The 21,567-nt window shown below is 41.2% G+C and overlaps 1 protein-coding gene and 1 long non-coding RNA gene across 2 annotated transcripts in view; both read right to left on the bottom strand.

The window, feature by feature from the left end:
- Positions 1–21,567, bottom strand: part of LOC135499123 (transcription initiation factor IIE subunit beta-like) — a 462,452-nt gene that overhangs the window by 350,851 nt on the left and 90,034 nt on the right. The gene's annotated exons all lie outside the window — the stretch shown is intronic.
- LOC135499241 (uncharacterized) lies at positions 12,843–14,372 on the bottom strand. The gene is made up of 3 exons (XR_010449274.1): positions 13,838–14,372; positions 13,472–13,537; positions 12,843–13,060 (listed from the first exon to the last, which is right to left on the bottom strand). It is a non-coding gene; the product is annotated as an uncharacterized LOC135499241 (long non-coding RNA).

The following is a 21,567-nucleotide window of genomic DNA, read 5'->3' as shown; positions in this document are numbered from 1 at the left end:
TCACAACAAAGCACGACGATCCTGCATTGGCAACTTGGCAACGGCGTCCAAAAGGTAGTCTGATGATCCTTTCCCTTCTATTTGTTAACGCTACGGAGAGACAGCTCGGCGTACCTTCTTGTTCCATGCCTGTCACCATAGTTAATGTCGCCCTGTGAATTCAGCTTTTTAAAAAATTCCATTGTCATCAGATGCGGTTGCCCGAAGTTTAACCAAATGTCGTGCTTAGCCTCTGGTCTGAAAAAAGTATGTCATATTTCGCAATGGCATCGCTGGCCCTTCCTTGGGAATGTTTTCGTAGAAGCTAGAACAGTTTCCCTGGGTCACATGTTCTTGTCTCAACATTCTGCTTAAACGCCATCATAAACCTGGCATAATCAAGGGGTCTCCATCGAAACCCTTTATCTCTGACTTTGGCAGCTCAAGGCGCGCTGAAGAGCCTTCAGCTGGACAACGAATGGCTTAAGATGGCATGACCTTGACCAGGATTATGATGCCCCTCGCTTTAATACTGAGGAGTGGCTGGAAAGCTCTGAATCATGTGAATTGAACCGTCTCTCTCTCCCAAATGTCCTTGACCTAAATTCTGATGACCTTGGCTCGAGTAATGAATGACAGCTGGAGCACTCTGACATAATACATCTCTTGGTCTAGAATGACCATGACCCTGAATATCATGGCGATGGTGGTTAAGTAGGTCTTGTGTATGGACACCACGGTTCACCCCCTGTAGCTTGACATGCTTGCGCTTCCAATGTATGAAACTGTGACTGAAACTGGTTTTGCAACGTTATTCAGCGTGGATTTGATTGAAAAGCAACCCTTTCATCAGTGCCTTGCAGTAAGATGTAATCTCGCATCATCCCTTGGGTATGCATGGACCAGTCCCGTTGAACTTCACCAACAGACGTGGCAGCCCTTGTTTCACATCAATGTCAGCTGATTTGGTGGATCTCTGCACGACTTCCGGACTTTCTTTCGTAAGCTTACCGCTCATATCCTGAGTAAGTTCACCGGTGCATGGATACAACGGGTTTGGTTTCTCGCCCTTATCTGGTTGAACATATCCGTTTTCGGCGACAATTGGACCGAATTGAATATGATTTTACACCCCAAAATCTTCATCTGCCCATTCTTTCAAGGAAGTGTCTATTGGCAAGCCTGGCTTACCAACGCCGACTTTTTTTACCCTGAATGGAGAGCCGAACTCATTAATATGTATAGTCGTTGAAGAGCTAATTACCATTCGATGGCAAAGCGGTCAACAAAACTACTGGAGTTATAGCGAATGACCTTAGCAATGTACCCAATGCAATTATTACGCTTACTTTAAATAACACACACGTGTATATTCCTGTCCATCGATTTTTGACAAGAACACGAGTTTAGTAAAAGAAATTGAATCGAGAGCGAGAAATCAGCCATTATTAATTATGCGCATATTCATTCAAATATGACGTCACAGCTCTAATGTTGGCTAATGTGTTGTAAAGTCTCTGGCTCGCAAAACAAAGTAGAATATTTTACCTGTTTGGCAATTCAAGCTGGGCTAGGCAATTCCAGCAGGGCTTACCAAATTGGGTTGATACAAGGCAATGATGCCTGTTCGGCGAGCGGCTTCTTTCAACCGTTCTTCTACTTTGGATCGTCTTCAGAGTATGACTGCACAGGGCACATCTCTGCTCTCAAGTCTACCAATCAGCGCCGCATCTTCATGCTAATGTGGATCTCCTTTCGAGCTATCTCGGCTTGAATCCTAGCCTCCTGTATCTGTTGCTCAGCAATCTGTTTAGTTTTCACCATTTCAGCTTCTAAAACTTCCTTTGTCTGAACCTAGACGACTTGGTGGTGGATGATCGACAGCTGTTGCTTGTCATCGAATCACTCGGTAACTTGGTTGATTGGCATTGTAGGAGAACAAGTGCTTCTGCTGCTTTATGGACCAACTTGGACTTCTTTCTGCCTGGACTACTTCTCCCGCGACACCACGTATTCTGAGCGTGCTACCGCGTACATCATATACACCGGCCAGCGTATTCATCATGCATGCGATCGATCAAACAGGTTTTAACTGAAAATTTACCAATTGGCTGCCGCTCCCGTTGGACAATCGATGATCAATAAAGTTATAAAGCGTCTTCTTTTTCGGGCTTATACCTTTAATTTTCTTCTAGGTCGGTCTTAAACGGTTAAAAACTTACCCAAAACATACCCAGTATCAAGACAGATAAGAAGCCATGAATGCCCAAGATACTTCATCGGTGGTCATGCGGTTCTGCGTCCGGAGAAGTAATCGACCAACTTCCGTCTCGTCAATTTTCAGGAAACGTTCTGTACTAATACTTTGGCAAAGGTTCTGATTTACTGAATACCGTGGAAGGTGTCCTGTTGCGATCACACGAAAATCCGATTGCGCTCATGGGTCATGTTTGAACGATGCATATCAGGTGCCAGTCGATCTTGTCCGCAAATAAGCACAAACTCATAGATTCCTAACTTGTTAAAATTGTCCTGCTGACTAGACATCTTGATAATGATGTTAAACATATTATATGCTCAAGTGTAGGGACATTTTTAACAGCTTTTGCCAGTACTCTTGGGTCGGACCTCACTGCAGAATGTCAGGATGAAAGACAGTATTATCGGGTTGATGCTACAACCAAGCGTTGTTTTCATATGGACGACATATATATGTGGTTCCCAAACACAATCAAAGCAGTCATAGTAATAACTAGAAATATATAACACAATTGGGGCAAATTGCGAATGTATGCCCCCGCTCACACCACAAAAGTTTGAAGTGTGTCAAACCTCTAGTTCTTCAGTTAACAATCGGAATACCACAATCTAAGTTGGCTGCTGGCAGCCATATTGGATTTTGGAACACGCCCAAAATTGATAGAGAGCATCCCCTGAATGACCATTGCACCACAAAAGTTTGAAGTGTGTCAAACCTCTAGTTCTTCAGTTAACAATCGGAATACCAAAATCTAAGTTGGCTGCTGGCAGCCATATTGATTTTGGGTCAGGCCCAAAATCGACAGGGAACCTCCCCTACACAACCTGATCACACCACATAAGTTTCAGGTCTGTCACTCACTTGGTTCTTGAGTTACAGGTCGGAATGCGAAAAACCAAGTCGGGCCTGGCAGCCATCTTGGATTTCAGATCGGGCCCAAAATGGATAGGGAACCTCCCCTACACTAGGTAATAACACCACATAAGTTTCAGGTCTGTCACTCACTCGGTTTTTAATTTACGGGGCGGAATACAAATCACCAAGTCGGGGACCTGGTGGCCATCTTTGATTTCGGGTCTGGCCCAAAATCGATAGGGAACCTCCCCTACCATAGACCATTACACCACAAAAGTTTGAAGACTGTTGGACCTCCGGTTCTCCAGTTAACGAGCGGAATGCCAAAATCTAAGATGGTGGCTGGCGGCCATCTTTGATTTCGGGTCGGGCCCAAAATCGATAGGGAACCTCCCCTACCATAGACCATTACGCCACAAAAGTTTGAAGACTGTTGGACCTCCGGTTCTCCAGTTAACGAGCGGAATGAGAAAATCTAAGATGGTGGCTGGCGGCCATCTTTGATTTCGGGTTGGGCCCAAAATCGATAGGGAACCTCCCCTACCATAGACCATCACGCCACAAAAGTTTGAAGACTGTTGGACCTCCGGTTCTCTAGTTAACGAGCGGAATGCGAAAATCTAAGATGGTGGCTGGCGGCCATCTTTGATTTCGGTTCGGGCCCAAAATCGATAGGGAACCTCCCCTACCATAGACAATCACACCACAAAAGTTTGAAGACTGTTGGACCTTCGGTTCTCTAGTAAACGAGCGGAATGCGAAAATCTAAGATGGTGGCTGGCGGCCATCTTTGATTTCGGTTCGGGCCCAAAATCGATAGGGAACCTCCCCTACCATAGACAATCACACCACAAAAGTTTGAAGACTGTTGGACCTCCGGTTCTCTAGTAAACGAGCGGAATGCGAAAATCTAAGATGGCGGCTGGTGGCCATATTGGATTTTGGAACGCGACAAAAAACAATAGGGACCCTTTGACACACTAGGCCTACACCCCCTAAAAATTTCAAGTCAGCTGAGCAAGGGGTTCTTGAGTTATAGTCTGGAATTCAGTGTGGCGGACGCGGCCGGAAACCACCTAAGAACATAATGCCCCCACTTTAGCGGGGGCATAATTAACAGCGCAGGGCTTACATAGAGTTCGCCAAGAAATTGTCGGAAACGCAATCGGGGAAATCAGCTCGTACACACATTTATTAAGAACGAAAAATAATCGAGCTTGACTGGAGCCGTCGCATTTATACCCCAGCATGCTCGCAAGGTAACCGCCAGCAAAGCTCGCAACGGATTTTTCCATATGTATACCCCAGCATGCTACTATTGCTGGTAACAAATGCTCACAAGCAGGGTTTACGCCAGGATTATTTCCGGGGGGAGGGGGAGGCAGATTGTCAAAAAATCCCGCTCTCGAACTTCGACTTCGACGTTCCTTGCGAGACACGGGGGGAGCGACGATATTTTCAATAATATTCAGCCAAAAACACGTGATTAACCAGCATTTCAGAGTTGAAAATGGAGCGCTGAGACAAGGTTGGAGGATCCAGACCTATCAATTAGGCGCGAGTATGTTTTTAACTGTCAAGTGCATATTAGGAGAGGTATTGAAAATATATTCGGTGTGGCAAGTCTAAAAGACCCACTTGGAACAATCATGAGGAGCTTTTAGGGCAGAAGGCCGTCATTCTTTTCCGGAGTTAATATGCTGGTTAACATAAACATGAAGTTACCGTTAGTTAGATTTATTTTTGGCGTGCGTTTCGTTTCATCTTTATAAAAAAAACGAAAGTATTCTTGTAACCAATCGTCACATATTGCTTACTTTTGTAATGTTCCATTATTGGTATGTCAACATTTGGTGCCAAATGTGTCCGTTTTCGGCTTCAGGTCTAAGATGAAATCACCAAATCAAAACCTCCGACATGTCAGAGCTTTCATTGACCAATGTGTTATTGTGTATTTGCATTTGAATTTTTGGTTTATCGAACAAACAGTCTTAATGCAAGATGAATGGAATTTTAAGCAAAAACTCACCACATCGATATTGCATATTTTGTGTGTTAAATCATTTCTATATGGTAAATGAAGTACATGTATTGCGTTTTGACTCTTAAATTACCAATGGCATTGTTAGGGTAATTTTACCAATTTGTTTACTGCCAGTCACCTTTAATTATTACAGTTTCCAGTAGTTTCCACCACCCAACTGCATATAAAATTCATGATTTAAAAGCTGACTGAAACGCTATTCCAATGTTTTAACTGGACGCGAGTTACCCAGAGCCCGGAGATCCTCCACATATGGAGAAATGCATGAATATATGCACTGCCTGGAGCAATGCATCAAAACAGAAAATTTTTTCCTTGTTGCTATAGAGTCTTTACTAGGAATATAGCCCAAATCAGCCACGATGGTGGACGACTTTAATAATACAAAGGGTACATTCAACGTCTTTTCTTAACATCGCTTCGAAAAATTAGAACATCGGGAGAGAAAATGCGTCATTTGTAAGGCTTCGGACTCTCATTTCTCGGCAAACAACACTGCATTTCGGAGAGCGGGAAAGCAAATTCCCACGCGAGGAATTCATTGACCCTTTGAGGGTAGAGATTAACAAAAATCATGTCTTTCTTACTTCTAATACTAAAAGCCAAATTTTAAAAAGACAAAAAATGTTCAAAAGTGTGGTTTGCTAATAATGAAACAAGGGAAGTACAAACATATGAGGTAAAAAGCCGCTCACTCTATTTAAGTTTTAACTTTAATAGAGTGCCTAATCACTAGTCGGGAGGCCATGACAATGTCATTAAAATGACATGACATTGTCATGGCCTCCCGAGGAGTTTACGTTACAACTTCTGTATTCTCTCTTTCAGATAAATGAGGTAAGCAGATCAGAGGCGCAAATGATATCATTAACTCTCTTCAGTGTGTCATCATTGTAATCATTGAAGGCACAGATGACATTATAAGAGTGATGGGGAAATATCAATCATAAGAAATATATAAGTATTACAGTTTTGTACAGAAAAAGTGAACGGCCGTTTTACGATAACATCTGTTCAAGGTGATAAGAACAACTGAGTGAATGAAGGTGTTATACACTTAAAATATCGTTGAAAGTAACTATAGGATTTATCATTGGTAAACATAATATAGCCCAGTGCATCTACTGAATGTCGGAAAGAAGAATATTTTGGGACCCAATAAGAAGAATGTAGCATTACATAATAATTATGGATTAGGCATTCCGACCAAACACATCAATATTGTTGAAATCGAGATTTCGTTATACATTAGCTAGTCTCGTATTTGTGGCCAAAAAGCTAACGTTACAAAAAAATTTACACATTATACAACATCTGTATTCTTTCTTTCAGCTCATGGTAAGCAAAGGCGTCATCAAAACTATCAGCCAGTCGATTGTCTTTGTCATGTTCGAAGGCAGGTGGCGGAGTGCCTGCTCAAATAATACTAACCAAGTATTGCAGATCCCAAGTGCTGGCTGTTGTCAACGATATATTCTCATAGGAACAGTTATCTGATATGAAGCTGACAGCACTGACTTGGTGATGGTAGCTTGACATCATTGTAGAATTGTTTGCCACTTGACTGAGCCATATATGACGTGTTCACGCTGCAATCTCAAACCGGTTTAAAGTGCCATTGTACACCAATTTAAGACATCAAAACGGTCTGACGTGCTCCCACTGTAAAATTTTCGAACCAATTTCCAACTAGTCTACGCAAACCGCTTCGTAACGTGTTTCTCGTGAACCGCTTTGACTCAAACCGTTCTGAGATTGCAATGTGAACTTCACTTGAAATCTCTTTTAACGAAACCGACGTCAGTTCACGAGTGTGCAGGTGAGTTTTAATGACATGGTTCCGCTTATTGGGGCCTAAGTTTTTCAATATTCGATTTGGTCGATAGTCGTGTTAGTGAACGGCGATCTCAGCTGACTGAAAGCAATTACATGTATTACTCGTCCGCAGGTGTCAAATTGCCAAACTGGGCAGGGTTTTTTTTCATGAAGCTATGCGCTGAACTTGGCCGTGACGTCGGCCACTATTTCTGATGTGAAGGTGATTTTCCAATTTGAGGATGAACGAATAAAGATCATTGCATCCGACGGAGGTCTATGAAAAAATAAACACTGATATTACCTAGCATGTACAGCGGATAAACTACCAATAAAATGAAATGGCCAGGGCCATTGTGCTCACCTCATGTGGAGGAAAGATGGATAAAGAGCATGGTATTGTGTCATGTAGTGTTAGGTTTGATGTAGGTCCAAGCAATTACAATTTCCCCAAAATGGCCAATTTACAGTACATTCGACCTATGTGACCTTGAAAAGTAGGTCAAATCAAAGAAGACCCGGGTGACACATTGAATGGTTGTTAGAATTAGATGTACCTATGATATAAAATTGGTGCCAATCGGGCAAGTCATTACTAGAAATAATGGCATTTTGAAGAATTTAGGATTTGGCCCCCTCCCTGGAGGCCAAACGGCAAATCAGATCGCACCAAACTTCGGTACCTGCGATCACCTGACCAAGGGGTACATGTGTACTTAATTTGTGATCAATAGTCATTGCAGTTAAGAAACGTGCCATAGTTACGGCCTGACGGCGAATTTACGCCATTTGACCTCTGTGACCTTGACAAGAAGGTCAAATTAAAAACCTGTGTGACATATACTGTATGATGGTTAGATGTACCCATGATATCAAATTGGTGGCAATCGGGCAAGAAGTTAAGGAATAATCACATTTTTAAGGTTTTTGGATTTTGCCACCTGGTGGTCAAGTGGTGAATCATATTGGACCAAACTTCGGTCCCTGAGATCACCTGACTAAGGGGTAAATGTGTACCAAATTTGGTATCAATAGTCATTGCAGTTTAGAAACGTGCCATCGTTACATCCTAATGGCCAATTTACACCATTTGACCTCTGTGACCTTGAAAAGGAGGTCAAATCAAAAACCCGGAGGATATATGATGCACCTTTGCTAGAAGTACCTACCATATTTTTTTCAAAATTTCCCGACTACTATTAAGGGAGATATTGCATATTTTCACTTTTAACGTTTGGCCCCCTGGTGGCCAAACCATGAAACGAATCGGACCGAAACTTGGTCTCCAAGGTGTCATTACATAAGGGTACATGTGTACCATTTTTCAACTCAATAGCTCTAACAGTTACGAAACGTGCCCTGCTAACGGACGACGGACGACGACGGACGACGACGACGACGACGACGACAGACGACGGACGCCACGGTATGGGATAAGCTCACCTCTGCTAAGAGGTGAGCTAACAAGCGATATTTTAAAAGCGCACGCAAGTGGCATAACCCAGCCAATTAACATACTAAATATATGAATAAAGCGGCCCAATTTTGACCAGTTGGGGAATAGATTTCCGAAAATATCGGTGTAACTACGGCCGCCGCAATATGGCATGAATGATTTGTCAAGTGTGATAAGAAACAATTAGCCAAGTTATATTGTAAAGCGCACTGCACTGCCCGATCTTCCGAAGAATAAAATAGTGAGAATGAAAACTTTAGAAACTTTAGCATCCACAGAGGATGTTATTTCTAAAATTCTACCTAAACTTCAGAGGTTAATTCACTGCATGGCTTCTTTTTTCTCCTATGATAGGGGTAATGTCGAGGAACTTTATTGTTTCAATTCCACTGTGTTTCGTTGAATTTTACCAATCATCGAGATCTCGAGTCTGGTATCAAATAAATGAAGGGACAACCTAAACCTTGAGGTACGACACTTGGTATTATATCTGCACGATTTTGTTAATCCATACACTTGATCTCGTAGGCAAGATCCAATTGTTCATCGACATCTATCGAGTGATGTAGGGAGATAAGTGACATCCCTTTTATGATAGATGCGACGGCGTCAGACTGTGGTTGTGTCTCTTAATCCATAAATGCGTAGATAAAAGGGCGTTCGTCGACTATCGTCTCTTCTTCCGTAGGAATAGTTTGCAGCCCATATGGCGTATATGCACGTCGTATAACCATTTGCAGGGCCATGTGATGTTTTGTGAGATAAGAATAATGTCCTCAGACTCACACAGTTTCTGCAGTAAGTCCGCTTCGGATAGATATGTCGATGCATTGCCTGAAATTATGCGTTCCGACAAGGAGCGCCTGTCGGCAAACTTGCCAAATGCTTATAAAATGTTTTTTTACAAGTTATAAGTGCGGCGCGTGTCACCGCAGAGGTTAAGAGACAAACATGTGTAAGCTTTATTTTCGGCGTCCGAATTTTCCTTCAGATCATACTCGGCTCCGGTAAAATCCACTTCGGCGGTAATGAATGGAAGCGCTTTTAGTAACTTGTTGGCTTGAAGTGCCGCTGGGGTCGGAGCGTCAAACGGTTTACCACTGACTAACCCTCTTGCTTTTGACGCATTTATGTAAATTAGACTTGCCGGTTTGGCAAAGTTTTGGTATCCGGAAACGCTTGCGAATGTCGGTAATCGTTGATCGAATGAAGACCAGCATGAGCTAGCCAGGCCTAAGTGTCAATCATAAGAAGAACAGTGAAAGTATCCTGCGTCAGGCAAGAGTCAGCATCCAATCAACCACATGAAACCTTCCTGTACCTCTTCAAATCAAATCGAGTATAGACTAAACTTAAACTATCAAAACCAGCACTACTTGCCTTGGTCGGACCAATGTTATGTTATCCACTAATTAATACAAACATTTTGTAAATGATCACAACAAGTCTCAGTAATGCATTTGATATGAACATTACCCGTCATCAAGAGAGGTTGTGAGCTTGTCGTCGTCGTCGTCGTCGTCCGTTAGCCAGGCACGCGTTGTAGCTACTTGATTTATCAACTTAAAAACTTCGTGCATATGTTTCACTATCAAATGACACCTTGCAGACTAAATTTCGGTCCGATTCGATGCCCGAAAACACAAAAATTGCTTTGTCCCTAAGGGCCAGATCATCCCCAAATCGTTATCATAGGTTCATATAATGACGGTACATGACATTTTATTACACACGTTCACTTTTCAAATTCACAGGGGTCGACTAGCGTAAATTGGCCGAAGGTGGCACGTTCCGTAACTACTGGATCGAGCTGTTGACATGGAAGTTGGTTATATATAATACATGTATATAAGTATGTAGCCCTAGCTATTATGAAACCTCGCAGACTGAATTTCGGGGTGGTTCGATTCTTCCTTTGTCCACCAGGTAGCTAAAATTGTATAATCGGTATTTTTTTTCTATCATATCTAATAAACTGCCTGTGAGGGAGGTGAGCACAATGGCCTTGGCCATTTCATCTTAACGCAACCCAAGTGCATTGAGTCGCAATAAATAGATCGCCTGATATATAAATTGGTACAATCAGTAACACCAGTTCAGTTGAGATTGATAGACGAATACCAACAAGTACCAAACCACGTCTTATTTCATAAAACATAAAAAGATCGGTAGAGTAGCAAAACCGTAAAAAGATGAATCTCTCGGGATCAGTAACAGCAGACTATAAAATGTATACCTCGAACCTGAAGGACCTCAACGTGTACATATTTTAAACCCACAATGAACACACCAACTCCCACCCTCCAGAGGGCTTAGTGAGATCCTGGGAAGCTGCCATACAAGCAGGTAATCAGTGATCAAGCAAGAGTTTCCGTTTTGCGAGTTGTCACCAATTTTGTACCACCTTATCGGTAGATCCTTATTGACGTGCATACATGTACACGTTGGGGCGTTTCCCCTTGAGCTTCTTGCTCTTAATTAAACAACACCTGGCAGTATAACTGCTGAACTTAACGATTAGCTGCTGCTTCCATTTTAAACCGACCGGATGAGCACGCCGATCGCGATATGTTAGACTGCACGGCTGGAAACACCTTCCGATGATTAGTAAAAAATGGAAAAAGCAGTTTGTGCCAACTTTCGAGAAGTAACCCGCTCTACATGTTTCCGGTACGATTCCATTCTCTAGCACTGCATACAGTTTTAACTCAAGATGGCGAGAACATTTTCATTCTCAACCACTGCTATTTAAATTACATAGATGTTGTTATGACGAGAATAATGGAGAGTGAAAGTATCATCAACCGATAAGACAGTGGATAAGATATAGTGAGAGCGCCAATCCCAAGCCCGCCCCTGATCGACTCGATCAAACCACTGTTGACTGAATGTTTTGGCGCCCAATTATATGCGTGGCCATTCATGACCAATATAAACTGATTTGTTGGAATATCATAGGGTTGTAATACCTGTTTAGCTACATTGTATGTTTTTGGCATGGTGTTGATTCGAGAAACCGCTCAGCTCGTACGGATGACAGCAAATCTACCAACTAAATCTGGAATAATTTTAACCATGATATTATACATGGTATGTGTTGTCATCCTCTTCACAAGCTGTTGTCATATTTTTCAAAATGTCTAACAATCCCACCCCTTGCAGATAAGTTCTGGCGGAATTAGAAGTAACGGCAAATTATAATCGACTGACACTTTTTTTGTGCACCATCCAGCACACTTCCGATAACATTGGACAAACATGACAAATAGTATTCGAATTAAGTATGCAAAATGGCTCGGAAAATGATTAAACTGGTTTTTGTGAATGCTGTCAAAGAAGAAAAACTAGTGAGCTTATAACTTTATTTTTCGGATCAGCAGAATTGCAACAAGTTTTTTTAAGTCAACACGGAAGAAAATGTTTTGTCAATTTCAAAGACGTGGTTAAGCGAAAGCTCTCAGAAATGAAATGCCAGCTTTGCCAGAATTTTGATTTATTCATGGGTTTTAAAGTTCTCATGTAGCATGTGGTGAAAATGAGCCATATAATTCGAGTTTATACAAACCATGTGCCTGACCTCAGGACACCAACAGGTTCGGCCTTTGCATATAAACGTACATGTATATCTTTCATTGCTATCTAAACTTTTAGAGTTACACGTTATTTTCAATAAATCACTAAAACTGAATTTTAATTTCATTCCAAGTATAGCCTGCCTAATTTTAACTATCCTCGAAAATCCAGAAGTATTAAGGTAGCAGGAAGGGTTGGGCGTTTGTGGTTTCTGAGTCTGAGGGGGTTGGTGTCTGTTGACTGTGCTTTAAGAGAGACTAGGCATGGCGCCAGTCTCTCTTAAAGCACAGTCAACAGGCATTTGGTCTCAGTATTTGGGTTTTGATTGCCATGACTGTACCCCTGTAAAAGTCAGATGAGGAGAAGTTTGGAATGATGAAAGCATTGAAGAAGAAGAAATGTTATTATTGAGGAAAGCAAAATTTATTATGAGACTAGAAGGCAGTGTCCTGACTTGATTATTTTGAAAATGGCGGTCTGAACACATTAAAAGGTGGAACATGGCATTTTATCGACTTTGAAGTGTTCCGCAGTTAAAGGGAGACTATAGGCAGCAGCTAGGTAGGCAAGATAAAGTCATACAAATTTGCCAATAGGGGTCAGTCATATCTCTAGGCATGGCGCCAGTCTCTCTTAAAGCACAGTCAACAGGCATTTGGTCTTAGTATTTGGGTAAGTACAGAATCAAGGCAGCTCAGAGAGCAATGATTGAACGATGCTGTGACAAGTCCAAGGATACTGCATCAGTCACGACCAACTTCTCATCAGAAAGCGTCACCACCAGCATATTCAATGTTTAGTTCCAACCTGTACCAGTCCAATGCACGCCTGTCATGGTCAGCAGTGGTCAGCTTAGCGCGATATGGAACATTCTTCTGAAACTCAAACGAGGGAAGTCTGCTCATTAGCCTATCTCGCGCACTGCTCCTTCTTGTCAAACATCGTAGTGAAATCGTGGTACAGTGGGGCGTCCTCGAGGATTGCAGCTGGTCGGACAGACGTGAGGTGGAATGTGAGCGGCTGCACTTCTTCGTTGATGTGCGATGGCAGATAGCACAGTTGTTGCGTTGCATGACAGCTGAAAGTGAATGTGATATCATAGAACTGAGGCGTTTGCAATGAGACTATAGGCGAAGTAGAAGCAAGGAGTGAAATGGGCCATCTTCCAGTGACTAATATACAGAGTAAGGGCACTGGGTGTTGTTAGATTCAGCATTGAATGTATTCCCCGTACAAGCGTGAATAGTGTGGACATACAGTGAGAGGTGAGAGACCCCTATTGACTACTTCTTGTAACTTTATCTTGGATATTATATTAGTATTGAACTTCTAGCCATGGAATATGAAGAAATTGAAGTTGGACTTGTAGGCATGGAATATGAAAAATTATTCAACAGTGAAAGACATTATTCCATGAGGCTTTGCCGTGATCGCAAAGGACGCGACGTGATTGGTTCACATGCTAATGAGGTATGATAATGATAATTACCTCTATAATGCTACTTGGATAGCGACTGTGTCGTTGACTGCAACAGTGGTCAATGTCCATGTGTGCCTGTAATGTCAATGAAGTATGATGAGGTGATGACGATAGTGCAATTATTAAATATTGGCAAGAGATCATACTGCAACATAGGTCTTGTTTTTGACAGATGACTGTGCGACATTCCCATTGGGTCTTGTTAGAGTCAGCGCTGCATGTATTCCTTGTACAAGCTTGAATAGTTGTGACGGACTTTGAGGGGTGAGAGACCCCTATCGGCTACTTCGTCTAACTTTATCTTGCCTACCTAGCTGCTAGCAATAGTGCCCCTTTATCAAGACTGAAACCCACTGTGCGGGGCTAAGAAATTACCTTTATAATCCTAGTTGGATAACCACTGTGTAGATGATTTGAAGAGTGCTCTGTGGATGTGTGCCTGTAATGTCAATGAAAGTATGATGAGGTGATGACGATAGTGGAATGACGAAATATTGGAAAGAGATCTATTCCTAGAAGAACATATGTCCTGTTTTGACTAGGTGGCGCATTTTAGAATCAGCAGTGAGCACTGTGTGTAACATGGTGGAGGCACCGGAGATAATAACTGTGTCGAAAGTATTGTTATAGGGCCTTCCCTAGGCCCATGGGGTTAAATTTACAATCCACGATTGAAAAGACGTAGTTTGATCGCATTCAACTATAAATCCATTGAACAGTTGTGTTCCTTTAGTCAACCGATGACCTTTTGTTGGGCCATGATCGGGGATTGTAAACTGTAAATGTATTATGGACTGGGAGACGGGGGAAACACAAGTGAAACTGAAATAGACCAAAACAAGTGATTTTGGGGCTTTGGTTTAGACGCATGCCCCACATGCGCTATGCGGGATTATACGGTTCATGTGAACTTGTTGACATCCACATGATCTAGTGCTGTTATTGGTCATGGTACATGGTAGGCCTAATCATCATGGCTATATGTTTCAGGAAAAGCTCGGAGTAAAATGAACTGCCGATGAATAATGATGTTGTTCATGTTTAGGCCTACCATGTTTACTAGTACATAGCCATAGGGTATGCACTGGCTAGTGCACTTTCTGCACGTCGTCATGGTCATGTACGTGATACCTTGCATATTTTGTTTTTTGAATGCGCATGCTTTTTGGGCAAAATCACTTGTACCAACACTAATGAATAATGTCTTCTTATCCCTATGACTCCATACACAGTGAGGGCATTGTCCCATTCCCATCAAATGGTAACTTATTGTACCGTATTAGGGTGGAAGTTGGGGAGCAGATACCTACCGTTGCACGCCTGTCATAATCAGTAGTGATGAGCTTAGCGCGATATGGAACATTCTTCCGAAACTCAAGCGAGGGAAGTCTGCTCATTAGCATATCTCGCGCACTGCTCCTTCTTGTCAAACATCGTAGTGAAATCGTAATGGAAAACGTCTGGCTTTGCGCCAGACGTTGAGACTAATAAGTGAGGAACTAATAGGTAAAGAACTTCTACTTGCGCGAGACTGCTCTGATAAAATTATCATTGCAGAGACTACGATGACGTACACATATTTTTTACAATCAAAAATGCCCTCAAAAGACGACATGGAATGATTATTTTATTGATATTTCCTACTATATACCTTCCAATTATCACTTTATACAAATAGATCGGCGTTAGGTCGCATGCTTTTCTTTCCTGGTGACACTATAAAGCAAAATAGTTGCAACCCCGTAAATGCGCTATAAGTCCAATAATAAGTGACGGTGACCCGTTATAAATGTTTCGCCAGCTTCGCTTTTTTGCCGCTACGCGGCGCGTTGGGCCCTTGCGTCCAGAGTCCCACGTTACTGTCGATCGTTAGTCTGGAGTTAAGGCTGATTTTATCAACATGCCCGCTCGATCCCCGGATAATTTGCTCGTGTTTTAAATGAAAGCATTACCGCGAAAACATGGAGGTCAGTGATTGAATCAAGTTCAGACATTTTTGTCCGAATATTTTATATACACTGTATACTGATCTCTGGACTTAACTCAAAATACACCCTTCGTTGTCTGCAGAGAATGCCTCACTTTTGAGTTCAGCACTGCATTGGGGTAACGGGTTTATTCAGTAGAATATCCAAATCACCCCCCCCCCCCTCTTATGATAACTCCAACGATGTCATCGACATATCGGTTCTAAACTTGGTTAACAGTATTTTGGTGCGGTAGCTATGGCGCGTTGCTCCACCCGGTACACCGGGCTACATGTAAAGCTATGCCGGCTCCAATTTTGTGTTTGAACACATTCCCGCTGAAAGTAAAATAATAAGCGGCGGTAAACAAATAGACAGTTCTTGGCATGCGCGGCTGGTGTCATAATTGAACGGCGTTAGTTGACATCTTGAAAAAACAATACTCTTTTTATATGTCAGGGGGAGAATACTGTCTAATGGAGGGAACATGAGGGTTGCAAAAGGTCTGTATGCGGGACAGGCAAACCAAGCAAAGAAGACCCTAGAAATTTGAAACAGATTATTACACTCGAGAATTGGTTAGACCTACCCTAAGGATAATCTGGTGTTCACATTTCTGAGTTCAACTAGGTTAATTTGGCCACAACGATATGACAATGTATGAAGAACACTTTAAAAACGTTTAACCGCTTCGTAAAAAGAGTAAACCTTTTTTAAAATGTGTACAGTCGAACAGATGAATATCATTAAGGTGCATTGAGATCATTGGGCATTGTCGAGTCGGTAACGTATCTATACTTCACTTATTTATAAATAACCTCAAGATCAGGAAAATTCACTTTAGCTTATTAGTTATTGTACAACAATATTTCAACTTGTATATGTCCTACAAAATGCTTGTGATGAGATGATTTAATCCGTAAAATATTGGCACTATTTTGCCATCACCGAAAAAGTTTGGACCATCGCACATGTTGAAATATCGAGGTTGAAAGGGCCTGTCATATTGCACAATATCGGTTCATCGGTATACATTGGATAAAAATATTGGAGATTTAGCTTTCTATACGGCAGAGGTTTGATGATCGAGGGATTTGTCAGTCTTGGAACAGTGCTGTCAATTAAAACCATAGCTTTATTTCGGCTCGAAAACACAAGTTCCTTACAGCCTTATAGCCTGCTTCAACAACGAATTAAGCTCCCGTCTCATATTCATCTGCGCCTAAAGTCCTATATTTTTGCCAATTCGTCTTCAGAAACTAAACGATTGTCCTCGTCATGTTGCATCAAAAATCCTCGTCAACTGTTTTTTAATTAGTCCAGAGGCCGCCACATACAGGATGGTGGTAAATTCAAACGCACGCAATAACATATCTCACATTCGCCACAGTGTGTCACGGATGGCACTGTGTTTCGTAAGCTTCAACTTTACTGTTTATAAAACCCCGAAACTCCAGATGAACTTTATACGGTATACAGTACAGTTCATCAGAGGGGAGCCTATTTTAAATTGGGATTACCATATTCAAATAAAATCAGGATTTTACGGAATGGTTAAACGTTTTAAAAGTGTTTTTCACATCGGTGTTACCAAATGAACTTAGTTGAACTCACACATCTGGAACGTGATAGGTCAATTTTAATACCAAAAGTGTAGACCTAACAAATTTTATCCGCAAGAATTTTAAAAAAACTAAGTGGATTATATATATATATATATGATGTCAGATTCAAAGTTGGAGGCCGCCGCTTTCAACTTGGAATGCGGCTTCATGATTTGCAGCGTAATTGGAATGTTCGGATATTCCGTTCACGAGTGAAGGTGGTTCATCAGTATGAAATCGTTCTTTACATTTGTTCAGTTGAATGTGTCTCATAATGACTGTAATTCATGCTCAGAGCTGTGTTGGGGTGGGAAATTCTCTCTATTACCTCCAATCAGGAGGGGGATACTCATGATAAGTATCCAGAATCGGTAGATGGGTAGGCTAGAACAATATGCAGATGTGATGCATATTTCAGGACCTTTGCTTAGGTTTGTTTTACACAGCGAGGAAAATTATAAGTATTTTCAAAAATGTCAAATGTTATAATAATGCTTTCAGCTGCCGATTATTTATATCGAGGGTATATGCCATCAGTCACTGGAACACAGCAAATGATGCAAGAAACGTTATTTAATCTTTATTTGTGTCCGTCACGAGGAAAAAGTAAATAGGGGGAACAAAATTATTTTTCTGGTATCTGATTGGTTATTATAGATATGAAATCTTATTGCTGAATTTCCTCTGGGGCCTGATGAAACAGCGCGACAGTCGTCAGAAAGTTCGAACACAATTTCACAATACAGTATCCGATTACATATGCTCATGAATTGGTATACGTTGATCCCTTCCGACCGATTTCTTGTTGTAAAATAATGCATTAAACAAAAATAAATCCAGAAGTAAGGGGAGGGCGTTTGTGGTTTCTGAGTGTGAGGGGTATAGTGGTGTATGTTGACTGTAAAGCACAGTCAACAGACATGTGGTTTCAGTAATAGGTCTTTCATTGTAGCAATGCGAAAATGTAAGCAATTTCGGTAAGGTCCTTCATAATATACAGTGACTCAACCACTCCCTTGATTACAGCGGCTGCCTCAGCGCCACTACGTGGGACCGAATGGTATTAGACTAAGTAGCTTCGCGCGATATGCACCATTCTGGGAAATCTCAATGAGGAAGTATGCTCATTAGCAAAATCTATTCTTAGCTCCAGCTCGAGGCAATCTTGCGCAGTGTTTCTTCGGCCCAGATGCATTGTGGTGGAATACGTCTAGGTCTAGTATAATGAATTGCGCCAGACTGATAAGTGAAGAGGGTCTAGCTGCGCGAGACTACTGTGATAAAAATGACCATCGCAAAGACACTGTGACATAGGCATATCCTTTTTACAATTAAAAATGCTCCCAAAAGACGATAAGGAATGATTATTTATTAACATTTCCTGAACTATATACCTTCTAATTATCACTTTACATAAATAGGTTGGCGTTAGGTCGCGTGCTTTTCTTTCCTCGTGACAATATACAGCAAAATAGTTACAACCCCATAATCGCGCTATAAGTCCATATCAATGAGATCACAGTGACCCGTTATAGATGTTTCGCCAGCTTCGCTATTTTGCCGCTACGCGGCGCGTTGGGTCAATGCGTCCAGGACGACTGCAATAAGTTTTAGTAAACGTTTTCATATCAACCCGGTTCAGAAATTAAGCTATAAATTAAGAAAGGCAATCAACTTAATTGGCTCGGATTTTAATTGCAAATATCATTGGTCTTGAAGTTTCTTGTAGTCTATGGTATGGAAAAAACAAAACTGTGAAAATTAGTTATTAATGTGCAATTGGAAGTTTTCACTCATGCAAAATCAGGACATCCACATATAGTTCGTTTACAGTGGTATTGGCCTCCGTCGGTTGGCGCATTCTCAGATTTGAGGATGGCTGTAAAAATCAGGTTCGAAGATGATACATTCAGAAATAGCGGACGTCCGCAACTGGTAATTGGCGAAGTAAGATTCGATTGATCAGAAGTGACCCGTATCAATGAGTTTATATATTAAGTTCATAAAACTTGTTGCGAAGTTGCAGACGGTTAATGTCATTATTGAATGGCGATATCAAGGCCATTGTTTTAAAAAGGAGGAACAGCTTAGGTTATATGAACGAATGTCAGTGATGACATTAGAATATTGCAGAGCGCTGAGGGCTTATGAAAATCACATGTTCACTGATCGAATGATGTATCTATAGATAAAGAGCTAATGCTTTGCTATTGACTTTAAATTCATCATGTTCGTACACTCATGATGCACAAATGTTTCTGACGTTTCGCAGAAGCCAGAAACTGAACATGCCAGCGAAAAATTAAAAAAGACATCGCTGATAACTCAATAATCACTTGATATTCGTCATCGATAAATGAATAACAGTAATGATGAAAATGACATATAATGGCCGTTATAAGTATTTGTTCATCGAAATTATCGGAAATGACTGATAAAAGGTCAATATTCAAGAGATGTTGATGACTGTTTTAACAGTGCACGTAGGATATACAGTAGAATAGAGATTAAAACAACCGGTTTCTGATATTCAGAGATCCTCCCGCATAACAACAAGTAAACCAGCCGGGGCGGTTATTCAGTGCAGCATTACTCCAATCGCAACCCCGTACTCAATAGTCGGTTAGAAGTCCTAGGGTGAAACTGACCGTACCATCTCGTCTAATCCACCATGTCAAGCCATTCAGCCATTCCTCATAATACTTGTTATGTTTTATTCACTCCCTTTACGATTGTGAGTGTGCTATGGAAATAATGAACCAGTCGTTCAAACTCGATTCTATACTGTATGTGATGAGAATGGTTAATAGATTGCACGTGATATTCATTAGCTAACAATTAAGTCGCTACAAAATTCACATACCTTGCCAATTAGGCCTTTATGGTTCTACTGAAATTTGAGTCTGTTGTAAATTTCTGCTTCCAGCGTACAGCTGAGGATATTCGAAGGGAAAGATTGCAGGAAGGTAAACTAAGATAATGAACTCAATTTCTAATTAAAACATGCCCCTTTTATATATTCTTGATATTACCATGGTTAATGGATGAAACACGGGATTTCTGAAGAAATTTTCTTTTTACCACGGAAAGTATCTAAAAGCCACTTAACATGATGTTGAGTTCGATCAAAGACGCAATCACGAGAATATATTAGTATTGTCACTAAAACTACCACAAACATGCTTATACATGTACATATTTTGTATTATTAAAAGAAAAATTTTTGTTTCAGTTCGATTGGCAAATATAAGAGAAAACAAAGGGAAGATAAAAGACCTCGAGAAACAACTTGACGAGGAAGAGTCGAATAAAAGCGGTATTGAAAAGGAGCTTCAAAAAGAAGAAGACCATTTTGCTACTCTTCAAGCAAGGAAAGATGTCAAAAGCACGAAACTAACTTCAGTAGATGATGAATTAGAAAAAAACCGCAACAACATAGATGAACTCTCAAAAAAGTTAGATACACTGTCCCATACCACGAAGAAGCATATAGGTGAAAGGAATACGTTAAGTGAGCACTTGGTACGTGAGTAAGTCTAGGCAGTCTACAATTGGGAACAGAAACCTAAAACTATAGACATTATTCTCATTTCTCCAATATATTTATCGTTTTATTATCGCATTTTTTCGCTTCAATAGTATGCTACGCTTCTTCATTTTCAATAAGCGTTTGCTCTGCACTTGGAGGTGATTTTCTCCAGGGAGTATTCTTCCTCAAAGGCGGGATGAGCGTTTATGCGTGACACTATGGTTATGCGCCAACTGGGTTTATTGGCCGAGTGAATCAAACTTCGGCGAGAGGTTGGGTCCACGCAAGCTACTCGTGTTCCTTATTTGGTGGGGTCTTTAACCTGCCCTGGAATAGACCCCAGATACAAGGAACCTCGGTTTTCAAGTCTCAACTGTAGGATTGTGAAACGCCAAAAAATTTTTTCCTTGTAAACCACTCCGGTTTATCCAGTAATACAATCCTTGCTTTTCCCCGGATCAAACTCAGACCGTATTGGGATGTAGAATAAACGTTTTAATTAAAATTACAGGTCTCAAACTTCAAAGCTAGTGATAAGCTACGTTTAGTATAAACAACGCTAATGTGTTCCATATTTGTCCACTATATGTGGCAGCAATAACTTTGATGTCGAGTCCCAATATGTCTGTTTCTCTGAAAACAACCAATCGCCAGTTGTTTATGCAGGACACTTATTCTATTCGCAATAACTTTTGGTTTACTGTGTGTCAGGACAGAAAAATTGTTCATATTTATATTCATTGGTTGTTGATCATGATACAAACTTCATATTGTTTAGGATAAAGGGGAAAAGGACGCCGAAAAGCTTGAGCGGAAACTTTATATGTACCTGAAGGAGTTCGTTACGGGTCAGCAGTGTGAACACTCACTAAATAAATGGCATGAACTGCACGAGGAAATGGGCTCGTCCGATCTGGCCATCGATTTCAAGATATTCAATGCAGAGAAACTCACTGACCTATGGGATGTCCTTAAAAGGTAGGTCGAAATCTCGATAGTAAGACA

Source organism: Lineus longissimus, chromosome 14, assembly GCF_910592395.1.
Source record: "Lineus longissimus chromosome 14, tnLinLong1.2, whole genome shotgun sequence".
Lineage (NCBI taxonomy): Eukaryota > Metazoa > Nemertea > Pilidiophora > Heteronemertea > Lineidae > Lineus > Lineus longissimus.
This window is presented reverse-complemented; position numbering and strand designations above follow the sequence as displayed.